This window comes from Dicentrarchus labrax, unplaced genomic scaffold, assembly GCF_905237075.1.
Source record: "Dicentrarchus labrax unplaced genomic scaffold, dlabrax2021, whole genome shotgun sequence".
NCBI classification, from domain to species: domain Eukaryota; kingdom Metazoa; phylum Chordata; class Actinopteri; family Moronidae; genus Dicentrarchus; species Dicentrarchus labrax.
Genome location: NW_026136705.1, coordinates 28,233,089 through 28,242,834, shown reverse-complemented (window position 1 = coordinate 28,242,834; position 9,746 = coordinate 28,233,089). Strand labels below are relative to the sequence as shown.

The following is a 9,746-nucleotide window of genomic DNA, read 5'->3' as shown; positions in this document are numbered from 1 at the left end:
TGTTCTTTAAAGCCACATAGAAGAAATTTCCCTGTTATAATCTTAACTGTTGGTGTATTAGCTGTATGTTTGAGACTGATGCAGTTGACTTTACTGGGTGAAACTGTGTTGACAAAGATATAACTATGGATATATATTTACTGTCACTTGTAGTCAATCAGCAATAACGCACCATTTAGTGTTTTCCATCTTTTATATGATTAAATGCATTTTTATTAAAGAATTGTTCAATATTGTGTTGATAGTTACTAAGAAGCCCAGAGCCTAAAACAATTCAAATTCCAAATTTGTTTTGGATTTTACACATGTATACATTGGTATTTGTTATCACTATAAATGGTCTTACAGGCTTATTGCTATACTCTGTAAAAGAAATAGTGATATGCAGAGGTCAAATATAAAGATAACTGAATATTAGGGCTGAAATTAAAGATTATGTTCATTAATGATGAAATCTGTTGTTTATTTATTTATTTGTAAATATTTGTTCCATAAAATATCAGAAAATTGTGAAAAATGTAAAAAAAAAAAGTACAAAATGATCATTAACATCCATTCATATAACAAACTTCATACTCTGGATTATGGACGAGGGGCCTTTATACAGAACTACATAATCTGTATTTAGGTTTTCATGTTTGGTAGATTATACAGCAAAAATAAGGCAAATGACATTTCAAACAAAATGGATGACAAGAAAAGTTTATTTGTTTATTTTTAAATCGTTTTAACGGAATGTTTTTATTTTTTTTTAATCTTTTGTGATGATGTCATCTGAATGTCATGATGTCATTCAAAGATCAAAGACAATGAAATGTTCCTTTGATTCAAAGACAAGCAATTTAGATATAGGAACCAAATCTAAACCCGTTTAGGTCAGACCTTTCAGCACCTTCACTTCACAACCAAGGAGACAAACACAGTGAGGACAGATTCTTCAGGACACATTTACTTTGAATCCGAAAAGACAACTATCTACAAACGATCATGAGTTCCACAAGCAGAAACGAGATGGATCAGGTATTTACACCGGCTGCGACAGAGCGTCTTCGCTCAGTCGTCAGACGGTTTCTAGAACAGCTGACGGCCATTCAATGGACAATGGTGGAATCTGGGTCTGTTGACAGATCAACTGAAGAGATCATCACTAACATGTCTGTGGATATAGTCAATACTATATCTGTGCACATGTATGATGCCTTCAGGGAGAAACCATCAACTAAATCCTCCAAAAGCTGTTCTGGATCTGGAGGATCACAGAACAGTCTCTTATCAAAGGATAAAGTCCGTGAGTGTCTGGGTGACACGATTTCTCTGACTTTTGCCGAAGCAACAGGTGTTGAAGAGAGCATCAGTTGCAGAAGTTCCCAAAAAGTCACAGACATTGTGGCCAGAGAGGTGACCGAGAGGGTCAACGCCGAGCTCTCAAAAAGCTGCAGAGGGAGCGAGGGGAGTGAGGGGAGCGAACCGCCCGTCTCAAACTCTTTCACCCGCCGACTAAAGTTCATCGTGCGACACATTCTTAAGATCCTTCAGAACTGTGCGGCTAAGATGAACTGCAGGTCGACCAAAGGTCAGCAAAGTTCAGTTGTGGAGGCTGATGGAAGCAGGGAGTCATTGCAGACCCCTGTACAGGATGTAGAGACCATCTCTGTGGGAAGCTTCTTGGAGAAAACCACTGAAGCTATCAAGCAGATCCTACAAGAACAGGTAAGTGACATTACTCCGACGGAGTTAAATGTCGACACTTCGTCGGAGGAATACGAAGTGCTTGCATCCAGCACCTCTGCAGAAACTGATGAGATAGCTTCTGAAATTATCAAAGAGATAATAGAGGAGCTAAAGTCTGAGACCACCAGCTCATCGTCCGAGTCAGAGGCTAAATCTCCCTCTCCCAAAATCTCCTGCTGGAAAAAGGTGGGAGATAAAATTAAGGCATTTCTTGTCCAAGGATTTGCCAAGGAGTCGATCCTCAGCCTCGTGAAAAAGCTGCGGAGTAAATTTAACTGCTGCCCCAGAGCTGATGAAAAATCATCTCTGCAGGAGTTAATCACAGAGGCAGACGAGGTGGTGAGGACAATGATGTCCCGAGAGGACGACCAGGAGACAGATGACGACTGCCCATACAAACAAATGGCAGACACCATTTCCATGGGCCAGCAAACAACGGCCGCCATACAGCTGAGTCGTCTTGTATCGCGGCATCTGAAACAGGGAGGCAGGGCCACCTTTCGCGTTGACAACAATGGCGAAGTGGCTCAGTTCATGAAGCTTTTCTGGAACTGGTTGAACCAACAGGTGCAGCTGACCGAGAAAAAGAGTGACCGGGCGAGCATCGCTGTGAGGCAGATAAAGGAAGTCATCAGTCTGCCAGCGCTCATAGAAAGTCCCTCTATCAAGGTAAGTGGCAGTCTGACACCTGTGTGGGAACCAGAAACAGCTTCCCTCAGTCTGCAGAGCGCCTCCAGTGGCAAAGCAACACCTCTTTGCTTCACTGTTGAGCCCTTTCATCCACTGATCAGTGAGGAAGATGATGAACCAGCAGTACTTTCAATCACTGTTGAGATCGTCCATTCACTGGTCAGTGAAGAAGATGATGATGCTTTGACTCTTATGGTTGAATCATCACCACCTACCACTACTGGTCAGACCATGGATTCGTGGATCAGTGGTGAAGCTGAAGCTGAGGCCGCAGCACACCCAGCTGTTCAGTGGGATGAAAGCAGCTGCACTATGATGGTGAGTGCGCTGATCCTCCAGATCAAGAAAAATCTGTGGAAGGATCTGCAGATGAATCTGACCTGTGATGACATAGAAACCATCAGCAGGTCATTGAAGGAGAAGCTGTGGGTGGAGATGGCAACGTCCAATGTTGCCATCAAACCAAGTGGCCATCACTTCAAGAGGATCGCCAAGGCGGTGCACAAGGAGTTGTGCAAGAAGGTAGGCGACGCAAAGATCCTGCAAATGTGCCTTCTGTCCCGGGATGCTTTAATTTACAGTCTCATAACTGAGACTCTCAAAAAGCATCTGGTGACACCAAAAAAGTCTGGTGGATTCTTTTCACGTGTCGCCAAGACCATGGCCAAACCATTCACTGCCTGCTTCAGACGTGGCTGCAGACAGTAATCTTTGGCGGTCTCGGGGCGGGTAGATAGGACAGACCTTTTTCCACAGCTGTGTAGACGTGCGGTTTTCTCCGAGAGGCTTCGGTTCGCCCACCTTTTAAATTATCTAAAAAAAAAAACAACTAACAGCTAAGTTTAAAAAGAAAGTGTCCAACAGAACACTTTATGCTACTAGCTTCAGTTCAGCTAGAAGCATAAAGTGTTCCACCTGGATGCGACATTAGTCATATTATTATCATCATCACTATTATTCATCATTTACCATCGTTGTAGCTATTGTCGTCATCATTAGTCACTTCTGATAGTACTTGTTGATATTGTTGTTACTGTGCATCTTTGTCTCTTTACCCCCACCTCTCTCTCTCTCTCTCTCTCTCTCCTTTAACCCCCCCTCTCTCTTTAACCCCCACCTCCCTCTCTCTCTCTCTCTCTCTCTCTCCTCCCTCCTTTACCCCCCACCTCCCTCTCTCTCTCTCCCCCCTCTCTCTCTCTCTCTTTAACCCCCACCTCTCTCTCTCTCTCTCTCTCCCTCTCTCTCTCTCTTTAACCCCCACCTCCCTCTTGCTCTCTCTCGCTCTCTCTTTAACCCCCACCTCTCTCTCTCTCTCTCTCTCTCTCCCTCTCTCTCTCTTTAACCCCCACCTCCCTCCCCCCTCTCTCTCTTTAACCCCCACCTTCCTCTTCTCCCCTCCTCTCTCTCTCTCTCTCTAATCCCAACCGGTCGAGGCAGACGGCCGCCCACCTAGAGCCGGGGTCTGCTCGAGGTTTCTGCCTCTTAAAAGGACGTTTTTCCTTGCCGCTGTCGCCAAGTGCTTGCTCATGGTGGGAACTGTTGGGTCAACTTGCTGCTATACAAATAAAACTGAATTGAATTGAAAATAGGGCCACACAGGTGCCTCAGTGTGTAACACTGTGGCCTTGCAGCAATAAGGAGACGGTTCAAGTCTGGGCCTCGACCTCTTTGCTGTGAGGAGTACAGAGTGCTCACTGTGTTGGCGAGGGTTTACTCCGAGAGGCTTCGGTTTCCTCCCACATTTTAAATAATTATAATCAAATAAAAATCATATAAATTATATTTCTGGTTTTTAAAATCTTTATTATTATTTTCTACCTGGATGAAGATGTGTAACTGGTATCTCCTGCTAACTTTTTACATTTTTGTTAATTATGACTAAATATGAATAAAGTTTAAGAAATACACCATAAAATTCTACACTGATGTTATCCTCACATAATGTTAAAATAAAGTTTAAAGTCTAACAGGATTTCCTCAGACTGCTCATTTAGTATCATTGAGGAAGAAAATTGGTCCACTTCTTTTAAACTTGTGTTAACCAAAGACCTCAGGCATCTGACCAAAACCCATTCAAATAAAACCCCCATTGATTTCAAGGTGAGGGAACCTTAAGGTCGAACATGTTGACTAACTTCTGGACTCACTTCTGCAGCTCAATGAGTGAAAATTAACAGCAAACGGCATTTTTCTCTCAAACACTGATGAGGTCTGTTGGTTTATAGCTGTCACCCTCATTGTATTCCATTATATTCCAGGTTTCTTCTGCCCCCTACTGGTTGGACAGAGCTTTTGACCAATTTCAGGGGTTTTATTTCAAAAGCTATATTATGCAATACCTTAAATACGTCTGTTACCAAAGACAAACTAAGAACTGGACCTCTCAACATAACCTGTTGTGTGGCTGCAGTACTTTTCCACACATCCAACTTCTCTTAATGAAATAAGCCTTTTAAATTAAAGTGTCATATTGTCTTAGTATTATCATATATTAGCTATGGGTATTTAATTCTTTTAATTTGTATATTTGTTTAAACTGTTTAAATTATTTGCCCCTGTACGTTAATTCTGCAATATGTTTTATCTGTTTTATTGTTAGTATTTATTTTTACTGACTTTATTTTTTGCCTGGCGCCTCCTGAAATGTTTTTAATCCTGCTTCGGGCAACGAAAGGCACTTTGTAACTTTGTTTTTTAAAGTGCTGTATAATATAATACTATTATTATTATTATTATTATTATTATTCCTCTCTATAGTTCCTCTCTCTGTCTTATTTGTTGGTTTCTGGACAGTTATTTATTTTAAATCCAGCCTAGATTACATCTGTTCATAACATAATTTACACTGCTTTGTGTTGTTTCTATCAATCAACAAAAACATACTTATTTACTGACTATACTTAATTATATATTAATTAACTTTAACAGAAGTGCATTGGTTTTAATTCAACAACTCACAAAGTTCAGGGGATTACAACAGGCCTGTTAGCTGTGCGCATGCTCAGTCTGCAGCACCCGCGCTGAGGACCACTGTCATGTTATTGCATAGGAAATATAATACTTCCTGTGTGCACCTTCAAAATAAAACGTACTGAGCGGGTTTCGAACCTGTGTGCTCCAAAAGGACGTCTGAAAAAAAGAAAAAGTCTTATATTTATACAGTTTGATGTCATAGTAGCACTCATAAAATATAAACAGATTTTATTTAAACACTGACGCTGCTTTTAAGTTGAAAATGACAATTTATTGGTAGATTTACCTGTTCATTAATGTAATACATCGATCAGAGTAACGGGAGTAACGAGAGTAACGAGAGTAACGAGAGTAACGGGAGTAACGAGAGTAACGGGAGTAACGAGAGTAACGGGAGTAACGAGAGTAACGGGAGTAACTGGCTGCTCAACGGCCACTGACGGTGTGTTGGTGCTGGTCAGGTAGCGTTTACATTTTAATATATTTAATACGTTTTAAATTTATTTTACTCCTTTTTGTTTCCTTATTTATTGATTTATCTATTGATTATATATATATATAAATATATATATAATATATAATATATATATATATTTATAATTATTGGTATTTAACATTAACGTTAGCAGAGATAAGCTAACTAGCTTTGGTGCTTTAAACATTAACGTTAGCAGAGATAAGCTAACTAGCTTTGGTGCTTTAAACATTAACGTTAGCAGAGATAAGCTAACTAGCTTTGGTGCTTTAAACATTAACGTTAGCAGAGATAAGCTAACTAGCTTTGGTGTTTCGAACATTGGTGTTAGCAGAGATAAGCTAACTAGCTTTGGTGCTTTAAACATTAACGTTAGCAGAGATAAGTTAACTAGCTTTGGTGCTTTAAACATTAACGTTAGCAGAGATAAGTTAACTAGCTTTGGTGCTTTAAACATTAACGTTAGCAGAGATAAGCTAACTAGCTTTGGTGTTTCGAACATTAATGTTAGAAGATAAGCTAACTAGCTTTGGTGCTTTAAACATTAACGTTAGCAGAGATAAGCTAACTAGCTTTGGTGTTTCAAACATTAACGTTAGCAGAGATAAGCTAACTAGCTTTGGTGCTTTAAACATTAATGTTAGCAGAGATAAGCTAACTAGCTTTGGTGCTTTAAACATTAACGTTAGCAGAGATAAGCTAACTAGCTTTGGTGTTTCGAACATGAATGTTAAGAGATAAGCTAACTAGCTTTGGTGCTTTAAACATTAACGTTAGCAGAGATAAGCTAACTAGCTTTGGTGTTTCGAACATTAATGTTAGCAGAGATAAGCTAACTAGCTTTGGTGCTTTAAACATTAATGTTAGCAGAGATAAGCTAACTAGCTTTGGTGCTTTAAACATTAACGTTAGCAGAGATAAGCTAACTAGCTTTGGTGCTTTAAACATTAACGTTAGCAGAGATAAGCTAACTAGCTTTGGTGTATTTCGAACATTAATGTTAGCAGAGATAAGCTAACTAGCTTTGGTGCTTTAAACATTAACGTTAGCAGAGATAAGCTATCTAGCTTTGGTGTTTCGAACATTAATGTTAGCAGAGATAAGCTAACTAGCTTTGGTGCTTCGAAACATTAATGTTAGCCGAGATAAGCTAACTAGCTTTGGTGCTTTAAACATTAACGTTAGCAGAGATAAGCTAACTAGCTTTGGTGCTTTAAACATTAACGTTAGCAGAGATAAGCTAACTAGCTTTGGTGTTTCGAACATTAATGTTAGCAGAGATAAGCTAACTAGCTTTGGTGCTTTAAACATTAACGTTAGCAGAGATAAGCTAACTAGCTTTGGTGTTTCGAACATTAATGTTAGCAGAGATAAGCTAACTAGCTTTGGTGCTTTAAACATTAACGTTAGCAGAGATAAGCTAACTATCTTTGGTGCTTTAAACATTAATGTTAGCAGAGATAAGCTAACTAGCTTTGGTGCTTTAAACATTAACGTTAGCAGAGATAAGCTAACTAGCTTTGGTGCTTTAAACATTAACGTTAGCAGAGATAAGCTAACTAGCTTTGGTGCTTTAAACATTAACGTTAGCAGAGATAAGCTAACTAGCTTTGGTGTTTCGAACATTAATGTTAGCAGAGATAAGCTAACTAGCTTTGGTGCTTTAAACATTAACGTTAGCAGAGATAAGCTAACTAGCTTTGGTGTATTTCGAACATTAATGTTAGCAGAGATAAGCTAACTAGCTTTGGTGCTTTAAACATTAATGTTAGCAGAGATAAGCTAACTAGCTTTGGTGCTTTAAACATTAATGTTAGCAGAGATAAGCTAACTAGCTTTTGTGCTTTAAACATTAATGTTAGCAGAGATAAGCTAACTAGCTTTGGTGCTTTAAACATTAACGTTAGCAGAGATAAGCTAACTAGCTTTGGTGTTTCGAACATTAATGTTAGCAGAGATAAGCTAACTAGCTTTGGTGCTTTAAAATTATTGACGTTAGCAGAGATAAGCTAACTAGCTTTGGTGCTTTAAACATTAATGTTAGCAGAGATAAGCTAACTAGCTTTGGAGCTTTAAACATTAACGTTAGCAGAGATAAGCTAACTAGCTTTGGAGGTTTAGTCATTAACGTTAGCAGAGATAAGCTAACTAGTTTTGGAGCTTTAAACATTAACATTAGCAGAGATAAGCTAACTAGCTTTGGTGTTTCGAACATTAATGTTAGCAGAGATAAGCTAACTAGCTTTGGTGCTTTAAACATTAACGTTAGCAGAGATAAGCTAACTAGCTTTGGTGCTTTAAACATTAATGTTAGCAGAGATAAGCTAACTAGCTTTGGTGCTTTAAACATTAACGTTAGCAGAGATAAGCTAACTAGCTTTGGAGGTTTAGTCATTAACGTTAGCAGAGATAAGCTAACTAGCTTTGGAGGTTTAGTCATTAACGTTAGCAGAGATAAGCTAACTAGCTTTGGTGTTTCAAACATTAATGTTAGCAGAGATAAGCTAACTAGCTTTGGAGGTTTAAACATTGACGTTAGCAGAGATAAGCTAACTAGTTTTGGAGCTTTAAACATTAATGTTAGCAGAGATAAGCTAACTAGCTTTGGTGCTTCGAACATTAACGTTAGCAGAGATAAGCTAACTAGCTTTGGTGCTTTAAACATTAACGTTAGCAGAGATAAGCTAACTAGCTTTGGTGGTTTAAACATTAACGTTAGCAGAGATAAGCTAACTAGCTTTGGAGGTTTAAACATTAACGTTAGCAGAGATAAGCTAACTAGCTTTGGTGTTTTAAACATTAACGTTAGCAGAGATAAGCTAACTAGCTTTGGTGCTTCGAACATTAACGTTAGCTGAGATAAGCTAACTAGCTTTGGTGCTTTAAACATTAACGTTAGCAGAGATAAGCTAACTAGCTTTGGTGCTTTAAGCTAAGCTAATAACTCCGTTAATGGTTCTTTGGGTTCACAATCGTAACAAAAGTCACTGAATTCATTATTATTATAAAAACGTAAATTATCACAACAACAAAAAAAACCCGCCAACATTTATTTTACCTTTTGTTTTTTTTAAACAAATTGTTTTATTTTGAAACTACGCGAACAGCACTTCCTTTTTCCGCGCCGTCTCCTCCGCCGCAGCTTGACGCTGCTCGGGAGAGAGAGAGAGAGAGAGAGAGAGAGAGAGAGAGAGAGAGAGGAGAGAGAGGAGCTCCGCCAGCGGAACCAGGGAGAGCGTGGTGAGGAATCCCAGCAGCCCCAGGAGAGTGAGAGCCGGACCGGCTGGACCCCCGGAGGAGGACCCGAGAGACAACCACGTTGCCACGGGAGAGGCCTCAGTTCAGGTAACCGCGTCGTGAATCCGGGTTCCCCCGCTGCTTCCCCGGGGCGGGCAGGTGCTTCTGTGAAGAGCTGCCGGAGATGGAGAGGCGGCGGTCGGCGAGCCCGCACGTAAACCGCCCGCTATGTCTCCGGAGATCCTATTACTTACTTAACGCTACCGCCTGATTCACACGGCCTCTCCGTCCGCGGGAGGTGGCGGGCTGCTGAGCCGATAACAGGAGCTGATTGTGGGGGAAGAATTCATCCGAACCACCGTCTGTGTGTGTGTGTGTGTGTGTGTGTGTGTGTGTGTGTGTGTGTGAAACGAGCTGCACGTTTGCGCAAAAATAGAGCTGCTGATCCCCGTTTTTACTGGCTCTATTTGTAGCCATGTATTCAGATAAATACATAAAGGTGGGGCTTTATTTCGTTTAATAATACCACATATGTTTTAGTTTTTTTTAATAATTATAATGCACAGTAAGTGGCTTTACATTAATATGAGGAGAATAACATCAGTGGAGCGTTCAGGAGCACTGATATCTCACAGTTTGG

The 9,746-nt window shown here is 40.0% G+C and overlaps 1 protein-coding gene across 2 annotated transcripts in view; it reads left to right on the top strand.

Annotated features, from left to right (window-relative positions):
* The first annotated feature begins 9,075 nt into the window (after nt 1–9,075).
* capn5b (calpain 5b) overlaps nt 9,076–9,746 on the top strand; it is a 61,357-nt gene continuing 60,686 nt past the window's right edge. For both annotated transcript variants that reach the window (XM_051400928.1, XM_051400927.1), the window contains exon 1: nt 9,076–9,214. The gene's annotated coding sequence lies outside the window, so the exon portion shown is untranslated. The remainder of the gene's footprint in view (nt 9,215–9,746) is intronic.